A 26,791-nucleotide genomic window follows, 5' to 3' on the forward strand; every position below is an offset into this window, starting at 1 on the left:
TTTTTTTTTTTTTTTGACTAGCACTTCTTAATGACAGTTTTCAATGTATCTTGAACTTCATTGAAAATATATTTGAAAATAATATAGGATATGTTGCAATTATATTTACCACTTCCTTATTTGTAATGAAAAGACTTGATGTGAAGTGTAGCAGAATTGGTTCATTTTGAGCTCTCTGATTTCCTCAGGTACCAAATAACTTACTGAATTGATATTTGTAAATGTTAGTATATAATTAGTTTCTTGGTTCTCATTTTTCTCCCACTCATTTTGCATTATTACTAGGGTTACTATTTCTAAAAAGGCATTTTAAATATAAAGAGCTTGTAGTAGTGTCCTGCTTATAGCTGTTTTACAAAACTTTCATCCGTTTTCTGGGTACTTGAGGCCTGCTACTATACCAATTCCATCCTGTTTATCCAGCCTTAATTTCTTCAGTTTGAAACTTTTGTTTATTCTTACCTGGATAGTTATATTTACACTTGGTTTGTGGTTTCTGACTTTCTTCAGGTAAACTTCTCTCTGTTCTTATTTCTGTACTTTAAAGTTGAGGCAAGTCTTACCCCTTTTATCAGTCCTTTTATGCTAGTATCTTTGTTATCTCCAATTCTTCAGTAGAAAAGTGGGATGTCTGTAAGATTGTATTAATTCATGGAATTTACTTAATACAGTGCCTTAGCAGCACCCAGTTAATACCCTTATTGGCTAGTATTTGGCTGTAGATTGATCTTAAACGTTTTTGTGGTTATGGTTAGCTGAATGATACAGTTTAGCCCTTAAATATTAGCTTTAGGTTGTATTGCCATTTTTTAATTTTAATTTTAATTTATTTAATGTAATTTTTATTTTTTATTTTTTGAGACAGAGTCTTACTCTGTTGCCCAGGCTAGATTGCAGTGGTGTGATCTTCGCTCACAGTTGCTCCCAGGTTCAAGCATTTCCCTTGCCTCAGCCTCCCAAGTAGCTGGGATTACAAGCATCTGCCCCCATGCCTGCCTAACTTTTTTGTATTTTTAGTAGAGACAGGATTTCACCATGTTGGCCAGGTTTTGAACTTCTGACCTCAAGTGATCTGCCCGCCTTGGCCTCCCAAAGTGCTAGGATTACAGGCATGAGCCACAACGCCTGGCCATATTGCTATTTTTAAAAAATATACAGCTCTTTTTAAAAAATTTTATTATTTTATTTTTTACACAGGTATGTTGTGTAATAAAATATGCAACTCTTAAACTGAGTTTTAGGTTCTTTGAGAGCAAACATAGTTTGCCTTTTTTTAAAGATTTTTTTTAAAGATATTTATGGTTTATCTTACTAGTTCCTAACATCAGTGACTGAGATTAAATCATCCCCACTGAAACATTAGCTTTTCTTATAGATTCACGAATACACCCACCAGTTTTTTGTCTATTTGTTTTGTTTTGTTTTGTTCGAGACGGAGTCTTGCTCTGTCGCCCAGGCTGGAGTGCAGTGGCGTGATCTCGGCTCACTGCAAGCTCCACCTCCTGGGTTCACGCCATTCTCCTGCCTCAGCCTCCCGAGTAGCTGGGACTACAGGCGCCCGCCACCACGCCCAGCTAATTTTTGTAATTTTAGTAGAGACAGGGTTTCACCGTGTTAGCCAGGATGGTCTTGATCTCCTGACCTTGTGATCTGCCCGCCTCAGCCTCCCAAAGTGCTGGGATTACAGGTGTGAGCCACTGCGCCCAGCCTACACTTACCAGTTTTTTTAATCTGTGAAGCAGATTCATTTGCCTCATCAATCTTATTTGTACTGTATTTTTTTCTTAAAAACAATTTTTCCCTTTAAAAGCTGGTATAGTGAAATTCTAATTATTTAATATGATAATAATTTATCTTGTGGCATATAAAAGAAGTGTATAGTTTTGAGAGCATAGAGTGGCTTCCCTTAAAGATTTAGTGTTAGAAAACAAAGTGGAAATACAGTATCCTTGATTTTTGCAGTTTGAATATCTTAGATTATTGCTTTTTTTCCAGAAATGAAGGAAGGAAGTGCTCTTTGACAGATTGCCTCTTCTAAATAATCATCAGAAAGCAGTTTGTCCAATCATTAGACAAGCCAAGATAAAGAACATTTAGTCAGATGACTTAAATACTAGTTTTGAATCTACTGCTGCATGTCTTTGTACAATTCTGTTCAATCTCTTAGTTTCTTTAGTGTGAATGATATGGTCATTATATTGAGAGTGTTATTGAAATATGGAGAAATATATTGAAATATTCCAAGTGAAGTATCATGTTGGGCTCAGGAGTGGGTTCAGAAAAAAAAATGTGTGGAAATTTGGGTATGGTGTGTGCATGTATATGGAGAGAGAGGAAAAAAAGGTAAAGCGAAAGTTGTAAATGTTCACAATTTTGAATCTAGGTAGAAGGTATATGGGTCATTGTACTTTGAACTTTTCTATGGCTTTGAAATTTTGAAAAAAGTTGGGGAGAAAGTGTTTTAAAAGAACTTTGTGCTTCAGTTTCTCTAATTCTAAAATGGGAATAATAGAACTTTTCATGCCTTGAAGCAGGTAGGCACAGTGGGATAACGGGCAAATACATTCTGGTAGAGAGCAGCCAGAGATCCAACAAGATCGACTTTTTTTTTTTTTTTTTTTTATCTTTTGTCATTAAAGAAGAGCTTTATAATGGAGAACTTTTCAAAGACCATTTTGCCTAAGGTGTTTTAGCTTAAAATTTGTCAGTTACTTTTTTTTTCTTTCTTTTTTTTTTTAGTACAGAGTCTTACTCTGTCTCCCAGCCTGGAGTGGAGTGGCGTGATCTTGGCTCACTGCAACCTCCGCCTCCTGGGTTCAAGCGATTCACTAGTCTCAGCCTTGCGAGTGCTAGGTCTACAGGTGCGCACCACCGCGTCCAGTTAATTTTTGTATTTTTAGTAGAAATGGGGTTTCGCCATGTTGGTCAGGCTGGTCTCGAACTCCTGACTTCGGGTGACCTGCCCTCCTCAGCCTCCCAAAGTGCTGGGATTACAGGTGTGAGTCACTGCACCCGGCCAGACATCAGTTACTTTTTTTTTTTTTTAACTAAGAGCATATTGCATTATAATTGAACAAAAACAGTTACTTCAGAAACAATAAATATTTATGTAAAATAACCAATTAAAATCTTGAAAAATATGGCTTGTAATAAAATAACTCATTAAATGGGTAAAACAATAGAAGATTTGACACAGCTAAAGAGAGAAGTTACTAATTTGAAGAAAGAAATGAGTACTTCTCCAGACAAGCACAGAGAAATGAAGAGGTGAAAAATATGGAAGAAAAGATGACACTTAGAGGATAGATTGAGCAGTTCCCATATAGATCTAATTGGAGTTTTAGAAGAGCGCATACACAAAATAGTGGAGAAGCAATTTTAAAGGAAAAATGATTAAGAATTTTCAAGAATTAAAATACAAAATGGAAATTACAAAATGATTAGAACTAAATCACAACAGAAGTATTGTATCAAAATTTGAGGGATGCACAAAAAAATGGTACTTGGGGATAAAGTTAGAATCTTTAATGAATGTATTAGATTGAAAGATTGAAAATAAATGAGCCAGCTGTTTAATTTAAAAAACTAAAAAAAGAGTAGAGCCAAAGGAAGAAGAGGAAATAATAAAAATGAAAATAGAACTAGAAAATAATCAGCAATGCCCGGGCGTGGTGGCTCACGTCTGTAATCCCAGCACTTTGGGAGGCTGAGGCAGGTGGATTATGAGGTCAGGAGTTCAAGACCAGCCTGGCCAAGATGGTGAAACCCTATCTCTACTAAAAATACAAAAATTAGCCAGGTGTGGTGACAGGCGCCTGTAATTTCAGCTACTCGGGAGGCTGAGGCAGAGAATTGCTTGAATCTGGGAGGTGGAAGTTGCAGTGAGCTGAGATCACGCCACTGCACTCCAGCCTGAGTGACGGAGCGAGACTCTGTCTCAAAAGAGAAAGAAAATAAGCAGCAGCAATAAAAACAATGTCGCGATCAGTCAAAGCTGATTATTTTCAGTTGATTCTGGAAATACCCAAGAAAAACAGATGAGACTAATAGTCAAATTTAAAAAAGAGGTATCAGTACAACTATAATGGTGATTTTTAAAATTATAAGAAATTGCTAATAATTTATATGTATATAAATTTTAAAATGAGAGTTTCATTTTCTAGTAATTTTTTTTTCAAATTTGTCTGTACAAGAAAAGAAACCAAAACCATTAAAGAAATTGAAGCTGTAATAAATTTCCCCAAGAGGAATAGTGTTTTGTTTTAATAATAACTTTATTGAGAGATTCACATACCATATTACTTACCTGGTTAAAATGTACAATTCAGTAGATTTTAGTATTTTTACAGAGTTTTGCCAAGAATTACTATAGTCATTTTTAGAACATTTTCATCTCTCCTAACCCTTGATCCTTAGGCATCTACTAATCTACCTCTTATTTCTATAGATTGGCCTGTTCCAGACAGTTCATAAAATGGAATTATACAATATGTGTTTTGGGAGGGGTTGATTTCTCTCACTTAGCATGTTTTTAAGGTTTATCCACATTGTAGCATATGTCAGTACACTTCATTCTTTTTTATAGCCAAATAATACATCATTGTATGTGGATATACCACATTTTGTTTATTCATTTATCAGTTGATGGATGTTTGTATTGTTTTCCACTTCCTGGTTATTATGAATAGTCCTTCTGTGAACTGTTATAGTCCTGTGTTGTTTCCAGGACCTCCCTCAGATGCTTTAAGTCTCTGACATAAAAATGCCACAGTATTTGCATATAACCTGTGTACATTCTTCTATATGCATTACATGATCTCTAGATTACTTGTAATATCTAATATAACCCAAATGCTCTGTAAATAGTTGTTATAGTACATATTGCTTAGACAATAATGACAAGGGAAAAAAGTCTGTACATAGTATAGACACAACTTTTCCCCCCGAAAATTTTCAATCTGCAGTTGGTTGAATCCATGGGTATGGAGCGCTGACTATATATACCTAGGAGTGAAATCGCTGGGTCATGTGATACTCCGTGTTTAAACTTTTGGGGAACCGCAAGACTGTTTTCCAAAGTGGCTGCATCATTTTATTTTCCCACCAGCAGTGTACAAAGGTTCACATTTTTCTGTAATGTCACCAATGCTTTTCATTATCTATCTTTTTAATTATTGCCTTTCTAGTTTGTGTGAAGTGGTGTCAGAAGGAATAGGTTTTTTTTTAGGTTGGTTTTTGTAGAGATGGGGTCTTGCTGTGCTGTTGAGGCTGTAGTGCAGTGGCTATTCACAGGCATGATCATAGTGTACTGCAGCTTCAAACTCCTAGCCTCAAGCAATTCTCCCACCTCAGCATCTCAAGTATGAAGGGATCGTTTTAATGATGATATTTGTAATTATAATTTGAGATATGCTTTTGGGGAACAGCTAATCCCAATCTTATACAAATTGACTCAGAGAACAGAAAAAGATGGAAAGTTACTTTACCTGTTTATCAGGCAAGTTTAGCATTTAAATCTAGAATGGAAAGACTGTACAAGGGAAAGTATACTACATTCAGTTTTACTTATGAACACAGACATAACAATTTTAATTGGGATAGGAGTTTAGGATAGTTCAGTATTTGAAAATTGTATCAATTTAATTTATAAGAAAATTTAGGAAAAAAATCTAGATAAATTTGGTAAAACTATATGTTAAAACTCAATACCCATTAAAGTTTTAAAAAACCACTCTTACACTATGAACAGAAATGAACTTTTTTTCTTACAGTAAAGGCTACCTTTCAAATAGCAAGCATCATGCTTAATAGTGAAACTTCGGAAACATTCTCATTAAGGCCAAGTATAAGACAGATATATCTCTATCAATAAACAAAAAAGAAAGAAAATCCAAAAGGATTGGAAAGGAAGGGAAATGAGATGAGATTCTTCCTAGAAATGTTAAAAGAAATGAATGTACTGTTTGTATTAATAGAAGAATTCATCATTGCTGGATACAAGGTCAGCATTCAAACTAGCAGTAGCCAATTAAAAAATAAAAAATATCTCCTTTATATGAAATTCTATAAAGTACCCAACATTTTATTGAAGGACATAAAATTAGACATGAATAAAAGGCAGGATATACTATATTTTTGGGTGGGAAGTTAAAATTTATTTAGTAGTAAATATTACTGAAAAGTTACTTTGTGAATTTTATGTAGTTTCAGACAAAAATCTCAGTATGATTTTTTTTTGTGTGTGGAAAATGACCTTCATGTGCAAAATTAAAGGTTCAAGAATAACCAAGATAGTTTTGGAAGAAGAAAAAGAATGAGGAGGAACTTACTCTGTTGGATGTCACGATGAATTTAAAAATTATGGTATTTAGCCCTGGGCGTGGTGGCTCACGCCTGTAATCTCAGCACTTTGGGAGGAGGAGGCGGGTGGCTCACCTGAGGTCAGGACCAGCTTGGCCACCATGGTGAAACCCCATCTCTACTACAAAAATTAACTGGGCATGGTGGCATGTGCCTGTAATCCCAGCTACTTGGGAGACTGAGGTGGGAGAATCGCTTGAACCTGGGAGACGGAGGTTGCAGTGAGCTGAGATCGTGCCATTGCACTCCAGCCTGGGTGACAAGAACGATACTCCGTCTCAAAAAATAGAAATAAAAATTATGCTATTTAGATTGAAATACTACATACAATGACAAAGAACAAACTGCTATGCATAACATGGGATGAATCTCTCCCAGACTTAATGTTGAATGAAATTAGTGAGACACAAGGATTACATATTGTACGATTTCATTTATAGGAAGCTCAAAAACAAGTAGAAATAATCTATAGTGATAGAGATGAGAATTGTGGTCATCTTGGAAGCATGGTACTGATTGGGAGGGATCATGAGGGAGCCTCCTGGAGCATGAGGAATGTTAATAGTTTGGCCTGAGCTGAATCACACAGGAGTATATGTATTTAAAGGTAAAGCTATCATTCAGTATTTGTGTGCTTTATGTAAGTACCTCTGTTAAAAAAAATGGCACTTGAAATATAGTATTAGTACAGGAAAAGACAAACTAATACAAGAGAGAGTTCAGAAATGGATTCATACATATTTGGAACATTGGTGAAGGCTGGAAACATTCCCTGGCAGTAAGGAGAGAAAAAATAGACTGTCAAATTGGTTTTCTAGATGGGGGAAAAACTAGATCTCTGCTTCAAGCAATATGTGAAAATATATTCCAGTTGAATTAAATAATACACGTGAAAAACTGTTTTTTAGAAAGAGGATAATATAGATGAGTATGCAACTTGAGGATATGGAAGATCTTTAACAAGTCAGGAAAAGAAGAATGAACCATCAAGGATAAAGACATTAAGGGTAAATGATTTTGCTGCCTCAAAAAGAAAAACTTGAGTTTAATAGAAGACATCAGGCTGGGCTTGGTAGTTCACACTTGTAAACCCAGCAATCTGGGGAGACCAAGGCAGGTTCACTTGAGGTCAGAAGTACAAGACTAGCCTGATCAACATGGTGAAACCCTGTCTGTACAAAAAATACAAAAATTAGCCAGGCATGGTGGCACGTGCCTGTAGTCCCAGCTACTCAGAAACCTGAGACGCTAGAATCGCTTGAATCCAGGAGGCGGAGGTTGCAGTGAGCCGAGATTGTGCCAGTGCCCTCCAGCCTGGGCTCGAAAAAAAAAAAAAGACATCATAAACCAAACTAAAAGATACATGACATACCTAGGAGGAGACACACACAATATAATATTCGGTGGATTTGTGTCCAGACTATATAAAGATCAAAAGAATAAGATGATACACATAAAATGAACAATGGATATAAAGGCAATTAGCAGCAGAGGAAACGGAATTGGAATGGCTAATGAACTGGAAAGATGCTTAGTCTCATTTGTAGGGAAGTGCAGTTGAAAACATATGAGCTATCAATTTTCACCCATTAGATTGCAAAGCTTAGGATGGGATGTTACACAGTTGAAAATGTGCATACTCTATTATCTAGCAGTTAATTACTATTCAAGGTGTTAGTCTAGAGAAACTTGAACACTTGCCCAAGGAGGAATGTACATGGATATTCATGTGGAAAAAATAATCTAAATGCCTGTCAGTAGGAAGGCATGGATAAATAAGATATAATTATACAATGGAGAATTACCTAGATCTATATTTAGGCTATTATCATTAATTGGTATTTATTTCAATTTAAGAAACACTTTGTACTTTCTGTGTCCAGGTTCTGTATTGTTTTAAGCCCTTTATGAATCTTAACTGTTGTAATCCTCATGAAAAGTCAGAAAGAAGTACTATCATTATATTCATTTTGCATATGGGAATACTGAAGCATAGAGGGGTAAATAACCTCCTCACTCTCATAGCTAGCAAATAGCAGAGCCAAGATTTGAAGGTAGGATTTGAACCTAAGTTGTCTGGCTTCAGAGTCCACTATACCATGCTACCTTTTGATGTGTATGAATAGGGAGATACCACCTAAATGTAAGGAAAAGTTCGTTTCAGAATGATGTGTATAATGTGATCTCATTTACCCAAACTTATGACAGTGGTTGCCTCTGGATGTGATTGCAAGGTGAGGGAGATACACTGATGGTGGTGAAAGGAAACTAGCTTTATGGAACTGCATTCTTTTCCTTAAAGAAGATGTACATTACTTTATAGCTTTTAAAATACTTATATGGAGTATAGGTATGTGCTTATTTTTGCAAAAAGAAACACTGGAAAGATTGACCTTTGTTGTTTTAATCTTCATTTTTTCTTGATACTGGTTTATGGTAGAAAAAGATTAGCTTGGTTCTGATGCAGTAGAGCAGCAGATAAGCACTGGGTGCTTGGGATAGGAAGGTGAATGGTTTTCAGCCTCTCTCTTTAAGGAGTTCAGCTTTACAGGGAAAGAGATAAGGAAAATAATTTTGATTCAGTTGATACATGCAAATTTGTTTTCTGCCTTGTTTCTCTATCCTTGTCACTTTCCCTCCAAATACAAATAGGAGAAGGAGGAAATGTCTTGATTTGGGGCATGGGAAACAGGCAGTGAAATACTGATGAAGATCCCACTTCTATTCTTTTACAAAACTATCAGAGTGTAATCTCTGTAATGGTCAGATATCATAGCTTGTTCACCATTTTATCTCCAACATTTAGTACCATGGGCCTTTTGCTTAGTAAACTCCTAGAGATGTTTGAATGGATAACTGATGCACTTTCAGATGTCACTGTCAAATTAAAGCATCTTAACCCAAAAGTTCTCCTTAAACTGTTTGAGATACCTTCCATAGATTCCATTTCTTCCATTGGTTGTCAGGCACTAAGGTAATTTAACTGAGAATACTATATAACCTTGAATTGCTATGTGCCAAAGAATTCTGACTTGAGTAATGTTCTAATCTGTAGGAAATGTTGGGTCCCAAAAACCCTATTTTATTTTTAACTGTGCTGAGTCTAATCCTTTTTTTAAAGCTAATAGTCTTTTAATATTGGAGTAGTACAGTTGGTTTTCTCAGTCAGTATTACTGTATTCTGTGTCTTTGAGTTAGTGCTAGCTTGTAAAACTGTTATGTTCTGTATTTTGAAATTCTTAATTCCCTAAAACCACATTTTCTTCAAGTTTCCTGATAGGACCATAGACTGTTTCTGGATGGTATTAGTGTTTATAATATGAGAATTCCAGTGCCTTTTGAAATCTGCTATGGTGTTGCATAAAAAGTAATGGTACTATTTCATTTCATCCGAGTGAGAAAGGTGTGTGGATTTTTTGGTGGTAAATTGGAGTCCATGTATGTGTGATCCTCCCAACAGAGTGAATTTAAATATCTAAAGATTACTGAGAAAGGATAAACTTGAATAAATCATAGTGAACAATGTTTATGTCACTTTTTAAAGTTTTAACACTTGTAATTGAGTAAATCCTGAAACAAAGCATATTATTATGTTTGATAGATTTAAACTACTGGTCAAATCCTATTCCATGTGTACATGGTGTTTCTTTCTTACTCTGTAACCCTTTTGCCAGAGATAACAGGAAGAGAGCCTGGTTACCATTGGGTGGAACAATCCTGCCGGCTCAAGCCTCTGCCTAGAAATTTGGGTCATTCTCTTTTTTGGACAGTCTGGTAAGCTGTCACTGTTTTTCACCTTAAAATCATCTTGTTGAAGATATACCCAAGAGGAAATTAATACTAAAGGAACAAACAATATTAAATTCAACGAAAACGTTAAAATAGTCAGATGAAATTAAACATGGCTAATCTAGAATTGTAAAGTGTTTTTTTATATGAAGTATTCAAAATCAGGGTATATTTTACATTTATAGCACATCTTAACTTGAACTAGCCACATTTTAAGTGGTCGGTACCCACATGTAGTTCCTGTATTGAACAGCACAGACTTAGAGCATTTGAAACAAGCTTTGGTGTTACGTAGTTCTGCTGTTACTCCTCAATAAAGGTGCCTCAGCTATCTTTTCTTTTTTTGTTGCTTCACCTGTTCATGGGCACTCATCTTAACTATTAATCATTTGTAGTCTGAAATCCGCTATCCATTTCTGAATTTTACAGAGCATTTAGGGCTTTCCATAAGTGTTCCCTGATACCTAGATCTACTTAATTTCTTTAGATAAAATGTAATGTTTCATTCTGATAAACTTTTGTTTTGAGACAGGGTCTCGCTCTGTTGCCCAGGCTGGAGTGCAGTGGTGCGATCTCAGTTCACTGCAACCTCCGCTTCTTGGACTCAAGCAATTCTTGCACCTCAGCCTCCCAGGTAGCTGGGATTACAGGCGTGAGCCATCAACACTTGGCTAATTTTTGTATTTTTTTGTAGAGACAGAGTTTCGCCATGTTTCCTAGGCTCGTGTCAAACTCCTGAGCTCAAAGTGATCCACCTTGCCTCAGCCTTCCAAAGTACTGGGATTATAGGCTTCATTCTGATAAGCTTTTAATCAGAATATTGGCTCTGTTTTTTGTCAGAATATCAGACCCTCTACGTGGGCTAGAGTAGGTAGGATTATAATTATCATCATCTCCCTAAGGAAAGGTCACTAACTTCTTTTTTGCTTTAAAGTCATTGCTCTGAACCAGAAGGATTCCTTACATGATGACTTATATTTTTATAAGGTGAGGCCCAACATTTCACTCTATGGGAGTTGGATATGCTTTCCCTAGATATTAATTGCTTAGAGGTTTTCAAATCAACTCATTTTGTTTTTTACTTTTTTTCCTAGTAGATGCTATTTGAGGGTGAACGTATTGCAAAGTAGAACTATATCTAGTTTGGTATACCAAGGTATAACATAAGTGACTTAATATTTTGATAGTCTGTTGCTTTCATCTGTCCTAGATGAGGGACAGTTTAGAAGATTATATTCAGTAAATGAATTTATAACTTCTAATACTAGTTATCCATGTATCCCAATAGCAGCTGAATTTTCTATAATTTATTTCAAATACTCTCAAACTTTACTCTTGTAAGGTAAGATTAATTGGACTCTGATTATATAAATGTTAAGATTGTGAGGTTTTGGGGGTTACGTGTTTTCTTATGTTGATTATTGTTTAATTTCTATACCCATTGTTAGTGTCTAGTTTTTCTCAGCCTACCTCTTTGTTATACCACTTCTATTCCAGCAGAATCTCAAACGCAATTTTAGTTCTTCCCAACCCTGTTATCCAGGCATACATATTATTTATTGGGCATTTCCCTGCATAGTTAGTGCAGCATTTAGCTGTTACTTACCCCTGAGAAGATAGTAGTGTGGAATTAGCAGTGACTGGATGTGGAATTAGCAACAAAGTTCCTGGCTTGGAGTTGAAGTGAAGCAAAGAATATTCTTCTTCTCCCATCCACTATGATCACACATTCTATTTAACTTCATTGCCCCTAGCTAGATGAAAGCTGATAGCTGCTAATTTTGGTCACTGGGGTGTTGGACAAATTTTTAAGTTAGAGGAGGGTTCATAGCCAAAGGAAGAACAGCAGTCAGCCTAGAAAGAACACTGGGCAGCACATGGCAGCAGTGACTGCGAACAACCTGCTAAATAGCAGGCTGGGGTTAGAGCAAAGGAGCACTGTAATAATTTTCTTACTTGTATTTTCTGTGCTCTAGTTCTGTCTATTGTCATGACACTAATTTTTGAAAAAATTCCCCTTTTAAGCTCATCACTGTTTACTGAGGACGATGAAATGTGAGGTACTTTCTTAGAATTGAACAAAACAGGCACTGCCTTCTCAAGTGGTGATTACTTGATACCCTCTTGAAATCTTTAGTAACTCTCCATTCCTGTTTAAATCTCCACTGCCCTCAGGTCCAAGTCAGACTCATCAGCTTTGTCGAGCTTCAGCAGGGACAAATGACTGGTGGTATTGGTTTGCTCATAGTCTTGTTTTGTCCCTTCGATGTTGTCCTGTACCATGTTTCAAAGAAATTTAATGGCTATCATTAAAAAATCAAGAGCTTTCACTTGGAATTTTATATTTCCATCTTCTTTTTTTTAAAAAGGAAGATGTAGCAACGCTGAGCCACCTTTGTTCATTGCAACAATCTGCACCATTTAGTTGGGGCTTTTGCCTTCCACAGTCCCTGTTGCCTCCTGGGTTTTTCGTGTACCTGGTCCTCTTTATTCCTTTTTATTGCTTACCTACTCTCTGTAGATAATTCAACTTGCAATGCTTGTTCTAGATAATCTGGTCCCTCACTACTGTAAACTAACTTTCTTTTCTTTGTTATGAAACTGGTATAACCAAAGGGACATCCTCTTTAACATGGTCCACACTCCTTAACATGGCTTGCAAATCGTTTCATGTTCTGGTTCCTGTTTATTTCTTCAGCCTTACCTCTTTCCATTCACCTGTATAAAGTTATGTCCCAGCCATATTTGTCACCCACTTGTAGGTGGTGTGCTCTGCTCTTTCTGGCCTTTACACACACACGCTAATCTCTTAATCTCTGGATGCTGTTTTGCCTGCCCTCCCATTCTTTTTTTTTTTTTTTTTTTTTTTGGAGATGGCGCCTTGATCTGTCACCCAGGCTGGAGTGCAGTAGCACGATCTCAGTTCACCTTACTGCAACCTCCACCTCCTGGGCTCAAGCAGTTCTTCTGCTTCAGCCTCCCGAGTAGCTGGGATTACAGGCGTGTACCACCACACTCGGCTAATTTTTGTGTCTTTAGTAGAAACGGGGTTTCACCATGTTGCCCAAGCTGTTCTCCAACTCCTGACCTCCGGTGATCCACCCACCTCGGCCTCCCAAAGTGCTGGGATTACAGCTGTGAGCCACCATGCCTGGCCCTGTTCTCCCATTCTCTGTAGCTGCCCCAGTAACCCCTGCCTTCCACTCCTCCCCACCACCATTTTAGTTAATTTCTATTCACTTCAATTCTTAATTTAGGTGTTATAGCCTTCAGAAAGCCTTCTGTGCTCCTGTAGGATCTGCTTAGGTACCCATCCTCTGTATTTCCATAGCTGCCTGAATTTAACCCTGTCTCAATACACCATGACTGGTTTGATGGTCTATTCTCTACAGTGTTCTGTAGCCTTTTTGAGGGCAGAACTGTGTCTTCGCCTTTGATTTCTAATGCCCATCATAAAATAGGTACATTGTAAATATGTATTGAATGGATGACTCACTAGGCTCTTTTAATAATCATTAATTCTGAGCCTATGTGGTTTCTATTGTATGGAATATTGTTTTAATCTTTTCAACTCTTCTTCATCCTCTAAGCTTCTACTAGGGGACTATCCCTAACAAGATACTTCTTTCCCTGGCCTGTTTTAGTATCTACTTACCTTTTCCTTCTTTAAATTCTGGTAATACTTTTTAGAAATCTTGTTTTAGCATATGGCATTTGTTTCCTATATGTTACTTTAAATTGAAGTTACATTTAATGCCACAATTTCATTCTTAAAGGATTAAAATTTGTCAGTAACCTGTGCTTTACGTGATAGTATATTGCCAGCTAAAATAATGTATCCATTGATTAGATCGATTCTTAAGTCAAACCTTTATTACTTTATTGGATATTGTTCCTCATTTACAGAGAACTTAAGACATCTAGCCAGAAGTTTTTCTCTCTACCTAGGTTTCTTTATCCATTTTGAACTTCTCCCATAATAGCACTTAGTGGATGTACTTCAATTGCTTGTGTATTTTTGTGTTTTAAAAACTACCTGTTGTTACAATGTTTTAACTAATACTGGAGTTTAGAAGATCTTGATGTTCAAAAGACGTGTTTGATATATGTCTATAAAGTGTTTTCAGTAAGCTAGGCATGATCATCTCATTTATTTACATGTGGACTGTTAGTTACACAGCTTCATTTGCGTGTCTTCTAGACATCTCAAACTTACGCAAAATGAACTTACGTATGTTTGCATGTTTTTACTGGAATGTGTTTCGTGAGTATACCTGTAACATAGGGCTTGGACCATAGGTAGTTTTTAGTAAATGTTTATTAAGTGAGAGAATGACTGTACAACACCAAAAAATTTTTATGTTACTGATTTAGAATATTATAGGACATAGGTATATAAGAATGGCTTAGATTTATTTATTTATTTATTGTGCAGTGGCACAATCTCAGCTCACTGAAACCTCTGCTTCCTGGTTTCAGATAATTTTCCTGCCTCAACCTCCTGAGTAGCTGGGATTACAGGCACTTGCCACCACACCTGGCTGATTTTTGTATTTTTAGTAGAGACGGGTTTTCACCATGTTGGCCAGACTGGTCTCGAACTCCTGACCTCAGGTGATCTGCCTGTCTCAGCCTCACAAAGTGTTAGGATTACAGGTGTGAGCCACACTGGCCAGCTTAGATTTATTTTACTTCACAACTTGTAGCGTAGAGCTTGCAGGGCTGGAAGTGGCTCTGGGTGAGTCATTGAGTGAGTAGTGAATGAATGTGAAGGAAGGCCTAGGAAATTACTGTATGCTACTGTAGATTTTATAAACACTGTACACTTAGGCTACACTAAATTTATTTTAAAAATTTTATTTCTTCAGCAATAAATTAACCATAGCTTAATGTAATGTTTTTACTTTATAAGCTTATTAATTTTTTTACCATTTTCACTCTTTTGTAGTGACACTTAGCTTAAAATGCAAACTCACTATACAACAGTACAAAAATACAGGTATTTTCTTTCTTTATATCCTTATTCTGTGTGCCTTCTCCATTCAAAATTTTTTTTACTTTATTACTTTTTAAACTGTTTGTGAAAAATGAAGACACAGACACATACATTAGCCTAGGCATACAGAGTCAGGATCATCAGTATCACTGTCTTCTTGAGATCTCTGCCTTGTCTCACTGGAAGGTCTTCAGGAGTAAATAACATGCATGGAGCCGTCATCTCCTGTGATAACAATGGCTGGTCAGACATGGTGGCTCATGCCTGTAATCCCAGCATTTTGGGAGGCCGACACAGGCAGATCACTTGAGCCTAGGAGTTGGAAACCAGCCTGGGCAACAGGGCAAAACCCTGTCTCTACAAAAATACAAAAAAATTAGCTGGGTGCTCATGCATCTGTAGTCCCAGCTACTCAGGAGGCTGAGGTGGGAGGATCACTTGAGCACAGGAGGTCAAGACCAGCTGCAGTGAACAATGATTGCACCATTGGATTCTAGCTTGAGTGACAGAGTGAGATGCTGTCTCAGCAAAAAACAAAAACAACAGTGATTTCAGGAATACCTCCTGAGGGGCCTGCCCCAGGTTGTATACAGTTATAAATACAAGGAATATACTCTGAAATAGCAATAAAAAGTATAATAAATACATAAACTAGTAATAGTCATTTATTATTGTCAAGTTTTATGGACGATACGTAATTGCATGTACTTTTTTTTTTTTTTTTTTTTTTTTTTGAGAGAGAGTCTCATTCACTCTGTCGCCTAGGCTGGGGTGCAGCAGCGCAATCTCGGTGCACTGCAGCTTCCGCCTCCCCAGTTCAAGTAATTCTTCTGCCTCAGCCTCCCAAGTAGGTGGGATTACAGGCATGCACCACCACACGTGGCTAATTTTTGTATTTTTAGGAGAGATAGGGTTTCACCATGTTGACCAGGCTGGTCTCAAACTCCTGGCCTCAAGTGATCTGCCCCACTCGGCGTCCCAAAGTGCTGGGATTACAGGTGTGAGCCACCGTGCCCGGCCGGTATGTGCTGTACTTTTATGTGACAGGCAGCACAGTAGGTTTGTTTATATGAGCATCACTGCAAACACACGAGTACTATGTGATGTTATGACAGCTTCTTCACTAGGTGGTAAGTATTTGTCAGCTTCATTTCTTAGGGAACCACTGTCACATGTGTGGTTTGTTGTTGACCAAAATGTTAGGGGACATGGATTGTATGTTTAAAAGTAACTTTGCAAAGAACCAGAAGTAAACTATGTAACTCCAAAATTGGGTAGGAGAAGAGGAGGACTGATAGTACTGCCTTGACCAAAATCTTTAAATCCATCCACTTCTGTCTCTACCACTACTCTAATAGTGTACTAGTCTCTCCAATTCCATATGTGTTTTAAAAATTAAAATATAATGGAAGTCACTTACATCCTTAAAAGTATTTCAAGGTACTTATTGTACCTATAATAAAATCTGAGTTGTGTTGTTCTGTTTTGTTTGAGACAAGGTCTTACTATGTTGCCCAGGCTACAATGCAGTGGCATAATCACAGCAGCCTTGACCTCCCAGGCTCAAGTGATCCTACCACCTCAGCCTCCTGGGTAGCTAGGCCCACAGGTGTGTGCCACCATGCTCAACTATTTTTTTTTTTTTAATTTGTGGAGATGAGGTCACACTGTGTTGCCCAGACTGGTCTTGATTTCCTGGGCTCAGGAGATCCTTCTGTCTCAGCTTCCCAAAGTGTTGGGATTACAGGCATGTGCCACGACACTCAGCCAAAATCTAGGTTCTTTAACATGGCTCATAAAGCCCTTCTTGGCCTTGTCTGCCTGTCTCTCAAGTTTTATCTCATGTAATTTTTCCCATTATTCAATATTCTTCAGCCTTAACTTTCTTTCAGTTTCTGTAACACTCTTTGTATTATTTAAATTTAATTGTGTCTTTTTTTTTTTTTTTTTGAGATGGAGTCTTGCTCTGTTGTCCAGGCTGGAGTGCAGAGGCACAATGTTGGCTCACTGCAGCCTCCTCCTCCTGGGTTCAAGTGAGCACGACCGGCTAATTTTTGTATTTTTAACAGAGACGGGGTTTCACCATGTTGGCCAGGCTGGTCTTGAACACTTCTGACCTCAAGTGATTCTCTCACCTTGGCCTACCTAGCTGCTGGGATTATAGGCATGAGCCACCGTGCGTGGCCAAATCTTTCTTGCTTCTTATTCACCCCCACTCCTGTTAGAACCTCTCATGGTATTGGGTAGGGTGGGGAAAAAATGAACACTACAGTTTGTAATTATATATATATAGCTATTGTTTTTCATTACCATTGTATTCCTAATACTAAGCATGATGCTTGGCACATAGTATGTGCTCAGTGTAAAATAAGTGTATAGCAAAAGAAGGAAAACAAGGAAAAATTCAGAGAAAACATGAAAACAAGACTGAACATGCTTGTTAAAAGTGTAAAGGCCCATGATATAGCTTAGCTATTAAGGAACATTTACATTAGATTAAATACAAAGCCCACCTATACACTTGGTGTTTAGAAACACACTAGAACAGAATTAGTGTGTTTACCACTAATTTACCATCCATTAGTGGTAAATTAATGGATGGTTAAAACAAGATACTAGGCAAATATAAGCAAAAAAAAAAAAAAAAAAATCAGTAGATTCGTATTATTAGAAAAGTTGAATGAAAAGCAATAAACATCAGGTGAGAAAAGAGACACTGTGATAATCCAAGGTATAGTTGCTAATATAAAGAGGGCCACAGATCTTTACTTTTTAAAGATGAAGCACAAAAGTATTTAGAGTGAAAACTATATAAATTCAGGGAAGAAGAGAGAGACAGTAATGGGAGTACTTTAAACATAACAGCAATGGTAGACTTTAAAAACATTTTCAGTCCTTGCTTCATCAAAGAAATAAATAAATATGATATAAAGAATCTGAGTCATATAATTTGTCTGTCTGATTTATAAGGCTGATGTAATAAATGTATCATTCTGTTATTGTAAAGAGAAATAAATTCCCCTCAGAACATTTTAAAAGATAGGTTATATTTTAAAACTTTTAAGTAGGTTACATTGTATTATAAAGAAAGCTGAAAATATTAAAAGTAGACATATTATTAACCACATACTCTACAATGAAATTTTAGGTTGACAACAAAAGTGAGAGCCAGAAACCAAACTACCAAACCTTTCCAAATCCCAAAACAAAAACCTCAATTACTTGAATTTAAAATGTAAAATTATTGTCCTTGAGAAATGAAAAACTTAATTCAAAGGTCTAAAGATACTGCAGACTGGCAACTGCTGTAGAAAATAATTACAATAAAAATGAAAGACATGAATGACATATAGGATACAAGTAAAATTATTTCTAAGAATTTCATTACTAGAAAATGAAAACAAACCCTTAATGAAAGAATTTAATACAACAATAACAAAATAAACCTAAGGAAGGCTGGAAAAGTAATTGGTGAAGATAAAGGATAGTAAATAATGAATTAGAAAACAGAAAAAATAGTTAAGATAAATAAAACAGAACTTGTCCTTTAAGAGAAAAGTAAGACTAGCTAGCAATCTTTTTTTTTTAACAAAGGGAGAAAGTACAAAAGCAAAACCAGGATTATGAAAAGAAGTAAGTATAGCTATAAACAGTATAAACAATTATTTTTTATTTTATTATTTGTTTTTTTGAGACAGGATTGCACTCATTCTGTTGCCCAGGGTGGAGTGCCATGGTACTGTCACAGCTCACTGCAGCTTCTGCCTCCCAGGCTCAACAGATCCTCCTTCCTCAACTTCCAAAGTAGCTAGGACTACAGGCTCACGCCACCATGCCCAGCTCATTTCTAAAATTTTTTGTAGAGATGTGGTCTTGCTGTGTTGCCCAGGCTGGAATCAAACTCCTGGCTTCAAGTGATCCTTTGGCCTCACGTAATCTACCACATGCAGCAAAAACAATCTTAATAAAATGATAAAAGTAAATTGTTATGGCATTGTATAATGTATTAAAACAGCATATTTTGATTACAATTTGTGTTCAACCCTTTCAGAATTAAATGTAGCTGCTTTTATTATTTAGAAAGTATATGCTGTAGTGAATACATACACTATTGACCTGTTTTCTTGTGCTGATCATTTTTATGTGAATTATTAACAAAATGTGCTTATCCTAGAGTAATTTTCTTCTGATGCATGTTATCTGTAGCATACACCATCAATTGGTACTTATGAAACCACATCTAATAATAGTATTAACCTAAGAAACAATCAAATGTAAAATTTCCTAAGATTTTATATTTGCTGCAAAAAAGGCATATACTATATGTTTAATCTATAATATATGTATCATACTTAAATATCAGGTACATATAGACAATATATATTTGTGTACCTGTGCGCAGTCACATATACACAAGTCTAACTAGCAAACTTGAACATTCCTGCTACTGTGCATCATCATGCTGTCAGGCCCCTACTGGTTCTCCTTGCTTCCAGTCTGTCCCTGATGCCCTTGCATTGTCATCGGGGTGGATTTGAAAATGAATTCAGTGTTTTAAACCTTTAATTATAGGACATTTCAAATATCTGCAAAAACAGAACAGCATTAAAAAATCCTAATAAAGATTGAATGTGTGATAGATAACTGCCTGTTCTTTCTGATTCAAATTCCAGGCTCCAGACCAGTTAATATATCATTAGAATTCTCCATATCCTGCCTCTAACTTGCCTTTCCAGCTTATCTTTGTTATAATCTCAGTATGCAGTTGTAGTTGATTATTTACTAGTAGGTTTTCTGAAAAAGATTTGGAAATTTTATACATCTTCTTGACATTGTGACTTTGCTCATAGTGCTCTCTCTACCTTAACTGCCCTGCTTTTCAGCTCTGTCTGTTGAAATTCTACACACACTCTAGGCTCAGTTTAAAAATCATCTCTACAGGAAGGATTTCCTGACACATTTCTACTCTGACTCCCCCACTTGTAGGTATAGTCTCAGCATTACCTACCCTCTCATATTTATTCAACAAATGTTTGAAAGTATAGTACGTTCTGAGTCATTACTGGATTCATCATGTGTGTTTCCCCTACTAAATTGAGACTCCATGATGTTAAGAACTATCTTATCTTCATCTTTTAGTCTCCTCTTGTATCCAGTATCTTGCACATTATAGAAGCTTTGAAGTGAGTAGTGTCTCAACAGTGAACTTTTGTGTTTTTTTTTGTAAATAGGTTATTGCATAATAAAATTGTACATGTGAATACTTAGAACATTTTTTAAATTAAAAAAAAAAACATTTCTGGCTGGGCGCTGTGGCTCACGCCTGTGATCCCAGCGCTTTGGGAGGCAGAGGTAGGTGGATCACATGTGGCTAGGAGTTCAAGACTAGCCTAACCAACATGGCGAAACCCTGTCTCTACTAAAAATACAAAAATTAGTGGGCATGGTGGTGCATGCCTGTAATCCCAGCTACTCGGGAGGCTGAGGCATGAGAATTGCCTGAGTGTGAGAGGCAGAGGTTTCAGTGAGCCAAGACTGTACCACTGCACTCCAGCCTGCATGACAGAGTGAGACTCTGTCTCAAAAAAAAAAAAAAAAAAGCAAAGTATATATATATTTCAAAGTTTAGAGCATATACCTAAGGACAAAGAAGATAATTAAATGATCTTAGAAACCAAGAAATAATGACAGACTAAAATTTTTTGGATATATTGATTTATTCTGTTCATTTGATTAACTCTATTCCCATTCCTCTCCCTTTTCTCTCTTCTGTATTCCTTTTCTCACATCAGAAACCACTGTCTTTTCACGTTTTGATAAACAGATTTATTATATATTTTTGTGTGACAAACTACCCCAAAATATTTATTTTCTCACATTTCCTGTGAGTCAGGAATTTGGGAGCAGCTTAGCTGGGTGATTCTGGCTCTGAGTTTCTCCTGAGGGTGCAACTAAGATGACAGCTGAGGCTGCAGTTACCTGACGGCTTGACTCAGCTGGAACATTTTCTTCCAAGATGGCTCATAGGGCTGCTTGAGTGTCCCCATGACATAAGAGCTGGCTTCCCCCAGAGTGAATGATCCAGGAGTAAACACGGTGAAAGTCACAGTGTCTTTTATGACTTAGCCCCAGAAATCTCACTTTGTAATTTCTGCAATGTCCTGATTATACAAGTCAACCATATTCAGTGTGGGAAGGCCAAGAGCATGAATGCAAGAGATGTGAGCCTCAAAGAATAAGAACAAATAGTTATTATTTATTAATGCTTATTTGTAAGACAATGTGTTAAGGTATTTTCATGCTGCATATATTTTACTCCTCAGAATTACTGTTTTATAAAAGAAATGAGGATTTTTACCTAAGTATCAGAGTAGGATTTGAATTCAAGCAATCTGACTTCAGAACCAGGCTCTTAAATGTTATGCCATTGTATCTCAATCTTTAGTATTCTTGGAACACAAAGAATATAGAAGCATACCACTAATTTTTCGTAAGTTAAAAAAAAAAAAAGATTACATCTTAAGTAATAAAAACAAGCTGGGCTTAGTGGCTCATGCCTGTAATCCCAGCACTTTGGGAGGCCAAAGCAGGAGGATGGCTTGAGTCCAGGAGTTTGAAACCAGCCTGGGCAACATGACAGAACCCCATCTCTACAAAAATTTTATTAAAAATCAGCTGGGCATGGTTGTGAGCACCTGTAATACCAGTTACTTGGAAGGCTGAAGTGGGAGGATTGCTTGAGCCCAGGAGTTTGAAGTAACAGTGAGCTATGGTTGTGCCACTGCACCCCAGCCTGGGTGACACAGCAAAACCCCATTGGTCAATCAGTAAATAAATAGAATAAAAAATAAATAAAAATATAAAATAGTAATAATGAATAATTAGTACTTAAAATAATCATTATTCATAATAAACCAAATCTGTGAAACCGGTATTGTATACTAGGTTCCATGTAGGGCTCATGAGCTTGAACTGTATATATCAGGTTCCCCATTTAGTATGTTTCATTTCCTCTCAATTTCTACTACCTCCTATGCTAATTTAAAATTATAGTTTGCTGAATTGGTGGCAAGCAATGGCTTGCTCAGATAATACTGAATATTCAGATTGAACTTTACCTAGAAATTAAGGATAATTTCCTACCGATGGGTGTTTCTTTTACCCTCAGACTCTTTATGAGCTTTGTCCCTTTAAAATGCTAGCAGTCTGAATATTCCAAATTGAGGCATTGGCAAATTTAATACTAATCTGCTTCCTGGTTACTTCTAGTGGGAAAGTTAATTTCTTTTCTTTTTTTCTTTTTTTTTCTTTTTGATATTCAGAAGTCTTGCTCTTGTCACCCATGCTAGAGTGCAATGGAGTGATCACTGCAACCTCCGCCTCCTGGGTTCAAGTGATTCTTCTACCACAGCTTTCCTAGTAGCTTGAGATTACAGGCACCCGCCACCATGCCCAGCTAATTTTTGTATTTTTAGTAGAGACAGGGTTTCACCATGTTGGTCACGCTGATCTCAAACTCCTGACCTCAGGTGATCCACCCCCCGACCGCCCTCAGGAAAGTTATTTTCTTGATCAACCCTTATACACCATATTTGATACTTATTTAATTAATTAATTTATTTATTTATTTATTTTGAGATGGGAGTTTTTTTCTGTCACCCAGGCTGGAGTGCCGTAGCGCCATCTCGGCTCGCTGGCAACCTCTACCTCCCAGGTTCAAGCTCCTGCCTCAGCCTCCCGAATGGCTGGGATTACATGTGTGTAGCACCACGCCTGGCTAATTTTTTTTGTATTTTTAGTAGATACAGGGTTTCACCATGTTAGTCAGCCTGGTTTCAAACTCCTGGCCTCAAGTGATATCCCTGCCTTGGCCTCCCAAAGTTCTGGGATTACAGGCATGCGCCACCACGTCCAGCATTTTTGTTTGTTTGTTTTTGGAGACAGTTTGGCCTTGTCGCCCAGGCTGGTGTACAATGGCGCAATCTCAGCTCACTACAACCTCTGCCTCCTAGGTTCAAGCAATTCTCTTGCCTCAGCCTCCTGAGTAGGTGGGATTATAGGCATGCACCACCATGCCTAGCTAATTTGGTATTTTAGGGTTTCACCACGCTAGCCAGGCTGGTCTCAAACTGCTGACCTCAGATGACCCACCTGTCTCAGACTCCCCAAAGTGTTGGGATTGCAGGCGTGAGCCACCACTCCCGGCCCAGCCTTTTTAAAATTAAAAAATAAATTTATTGTATTGTGCCCTATATCTAGAACACTGCAGTAAAACAAGTATCACAATAAAGCAAGTCATACGAAGTTTTTGGTTTCCTAGTTCATATAAAAGTTATGTTTACACCATACTGTAGTTTGTTAAATGTGTAATAATAGTATTATGTCCAAAAACAACAATGTATATACCTTAATTTAAAAATACTTTATAGCTAAAAAATTTGAATGACCATCTGAGCTTTCAGCTAGCTGTAATCTTTTTGCTGGTAGAGGGTCTTGTCTTGATGTTGATGGCTGCTGAGTGATCATGTTGGTGATTGCTGAAGGTTGGGGTGGCTGTAGCAGTTTTAAAAATTAAGACAAAGTTTCTGTATTGATTAACTCTTCCTTTCATGAAAGATTTCTCTGTAGCATGCAGTGCCGTTGCATAACATTTTACCCACAGCAAAACTTCTTTCAAAATTTGAGCCAGTCCTCTTAAGCCCTGTTGCTTCTTTATCAATTAAGTTTATGTAATATTCTAAATCCTTTGTTGTCATTTAAACTGTGTTCACAGCATCTTCACCAGACCAGGAGTTGATTCCATATCAAGAAATCACTTTGTGTGTTTATCTGTAATAAGCACCTCCTCATCTGTGAAAGCTTGATCTTGAGATTGCAGCAATTCAGTCACAGCTTCTTATTCTACTAATTCTAGTTCTGGTTTTTTGTTTTTGTTTTTGCTGCAAAGTCTGGCTCTATTGCCCAGGCTGGAGTGCAGTGGCGCAATCTTGGCTCACTGCAGCCTTCACCTCCCGGGCTCAAGCCATCCTCCTGCCTCAGCTTCCCAAATAGCTGGAACTACAGCTGTGCGCCACCAAGCCCAGCTATTTTTTTGCATTTTTGGTAGAGACAGGGTTTTGCCATATTGGCCAGATCTGGTCTTGAACTTGTGAGCTCAAGTGATCTGCCCTCCTTGGCCTCCCAAAGTGTTGGGTTATAGGCGTGAGCCACCATACCACCCTAATTCTAGTTCTCTTGCTATTTCTACCACATCTGCTATTACTTTCTCCACTGAAATCTTGAACCATTCAAAGTCATCCATGATAATTAGCATCAACTTCTACTAAACTCCTGTTCGTGTTGATATTTAGACCTCCTTCCATGATTCACAAATGTTCTTAATGACATTTAGAATGGTGAAGCCTTTCCAAAGATTTGAATCTACTTTGCCCAGATCCATCCAAGGAATCACACTATCTGGCAGCTATAGCCTTATGAAATGTATTTCTAATATAATGAGACTTAAGGGCCGGGCGTGGTGGCTCATGCCTGTAATCCCAGCACTTTGGGAGGCCACGGTGAGTGGATCACCTGAGGTCGGAAGTTCGAGACCAGCGCAGTCAACATGGTGAAACCCCGTCTCTACTAAAAATATAAAAATTAGCCAGGTGTGGTGGTGCATGCCTGTAGTCCCAGCTACTTGGGAGGCTGAGGTACGAGAATCGCTTGAACCCAGAAGGTGGAGGTTGCAGTGAGCCAAGATGGTGCCACTGCACGTCAGCCTGGGTGATAGAGTAAGACTCCGTCTCAAAAATAGTAATAATAAGACTTTAAAGTTGAAATTACTCCTGGATCCATGGGGCTGCAGAATAAATGCTGTGTTAGCAGGCATGAAAACAGCATTAATCTCCTTGTACGTGTCCATTAGAGCTCTTGGGTGACCAGGTGCATTATTAAAGAGCAGTAATATTTTGAAAAGAATCTTTTTATCTGAGCATAGGTCTCAATAGTGAGCTTAAACAGTGAGCTAAATATTTTAAATTCAGGTCTTAACAGTGAGCTGAATATTTTAAATTCAGCATACTCTGCTGTAAACAGATGTGCTATCATCCAGGCTTTGTTGTTTCATTTATAGAACACAGGCAGAGTAGATTTAGCATAATTTTAAAGGGTCTAGGTATTTTGGAATGGTCAGTGAGCATTGGCTTCAACTTAAAAGTTTCCAACTGCATTAGCCCCTAACAAGAGAGTCAAACTGTTCTTTGAAGCTTTGAATCGAGGCATTGACTTTTCTTCTCTAGCTCTGAAAGTCCTAGATGGCATCTTCTTTCAATAGAACGCTTTTTGGTCTACATTGAAAATCTGTCATTTAGTGTAGCCACTTCCATCAGCTTTCTTAGCTAGATCTTCTGTATAACTTGATGCAATTTTTATATAAGCACTTGCTGATTCACTTTGTAATTTTTTCATATGATGGTGGCTTGACTTTTCTGCAGCTTCTTCACCTCTTTCAGCCTTCGTAGAATGGAACGGAGTTAGGGTCTTGCTGTGGATTAGACTTTGGTTTAATGAAATGTTGTGACTGGTTTGATCTTTTATCTAGGTGAAAACTTTTCTCCATATCCCAGTAGTAAGGCTGTTTTGCTTCCTTAACATTTTTGTGTTCCCTGGAGTAGCATTCTAAATTTCCTTCAACAACTTTTCCTTTATAGTCACATCTTGGCTAACTGGCACTAAAGGCCTAGCTTTTGGTCTGTCTTGGCTTTTGACATACCTTCCTCACTAAGCTCAATCATTTCTAGCTTTTGATTTTAAGCGAGAAATGTATGCCTCTTCCTCTCACCTGAACAATTATTAGACACCATTGTTGAGTTATTAATTGGCCAAATTTTAATATCGTTGTGTCTCAGGGAAGAGGGAGGCTCAAGGAGAGGGAGAGACAGGGAACAGCTGGTCAGTGGACCAGCCAGAACACAAACACTTAACCAGTTTAGTTGACTGTCATATACAGGTGTGGGCCTTGGCTCCTCAAAACAATTACAGCAGTAACGTCAGAGATCACCAATCATAGATCACCATACCAGATATAATAATAATGAAAACATTTTAAGAATTACAAACATGTGGCCGGGCGCGGTGGCTCAAGCCTGTAATCCCAGCACTTTGGGAGGCCGAGACGGGCGGATCATGAGGTCAGGAGATCGAGACCACCCTGGCTAACACGGTGAAACCCCATCTCTACTAAAAAATACAAAAAACTAGCTGGGCGAGGTGGCGGGCGCCTGTAGTCCCAGCTACTCGGGAGGCTGAGGCAGGAGAATGGCGTGAACCCGGGCAGTGGAGCTTGCAGTGAGCTGAGATCCGGCCACTGCAGTCCAGCCTGGGCCATAGAGCAAGACTCCGTCTCAAAAAAAAAAAAAGAATTAGAAACATATGACACAGAGACAACTTTTGCATGCTATTGGAAAAATGGCGCTAATAGCCTTCCTGGGCGCAGGATTGCCACAAACCTTCAATTTGTAAAAAGTAATAATGTAAATCACAATAAAATGAGGTGTGCTCTTGTGTTCTTGCTATTTAAGATTTTCATTGTTTGTCCTGATATGGATATCACTTAAGCAGTGGTCTAGAAATTATATATGATCATTTAAGATATTTTCAGTTTTT

The 26,791-nt window shown here is 37.5% G+C and overlaps 1 protein-coding gene across 10 annotated transcripts in view; it reads left to right on the plus strand.

Moving 5' to 3' along the window:
* Positions 1-26,791, plus strand: part of YAF2 (YY1 associated factor 2) — a 78,943-nt gene that overhangs the window by 25,419 nt on the left and 26,733 nt on the right. For 3 of the 10 annotated variants that reach the window (XR_001882139.1, XR_001882142.1, XR_001882135.1), the window contains one exon: positions 10,035-10,134. The exons of the other annotated variants lie outside the window; for them this stretch is intronic. The gene's annotated coding sequence lies outside the window, so the exon portion shown is untranslated. The remainder of the gene's footprint in view (positions 1-10,034; positions 10,135-26,791) is intronic. 10 annotated transcript variants of the gene reach the window in all.

This window comes from Rhinopithecus bieti, unplaced genomic scaffold (assembly GCF_001698545.2).
Source record: "Rhinopithecus bieti isolate Rb0 unplaced genomic scaffold, ASM169854v2 scaffold_1070, whole genome shotgun sequence".
Classification (NCBI taxonomy): Eukaryota; Metazoa; Chordata; class Mammalia; order Primates; family Cercopithecidae; genus Rhinopithecus; species Rhinopithecus bieti.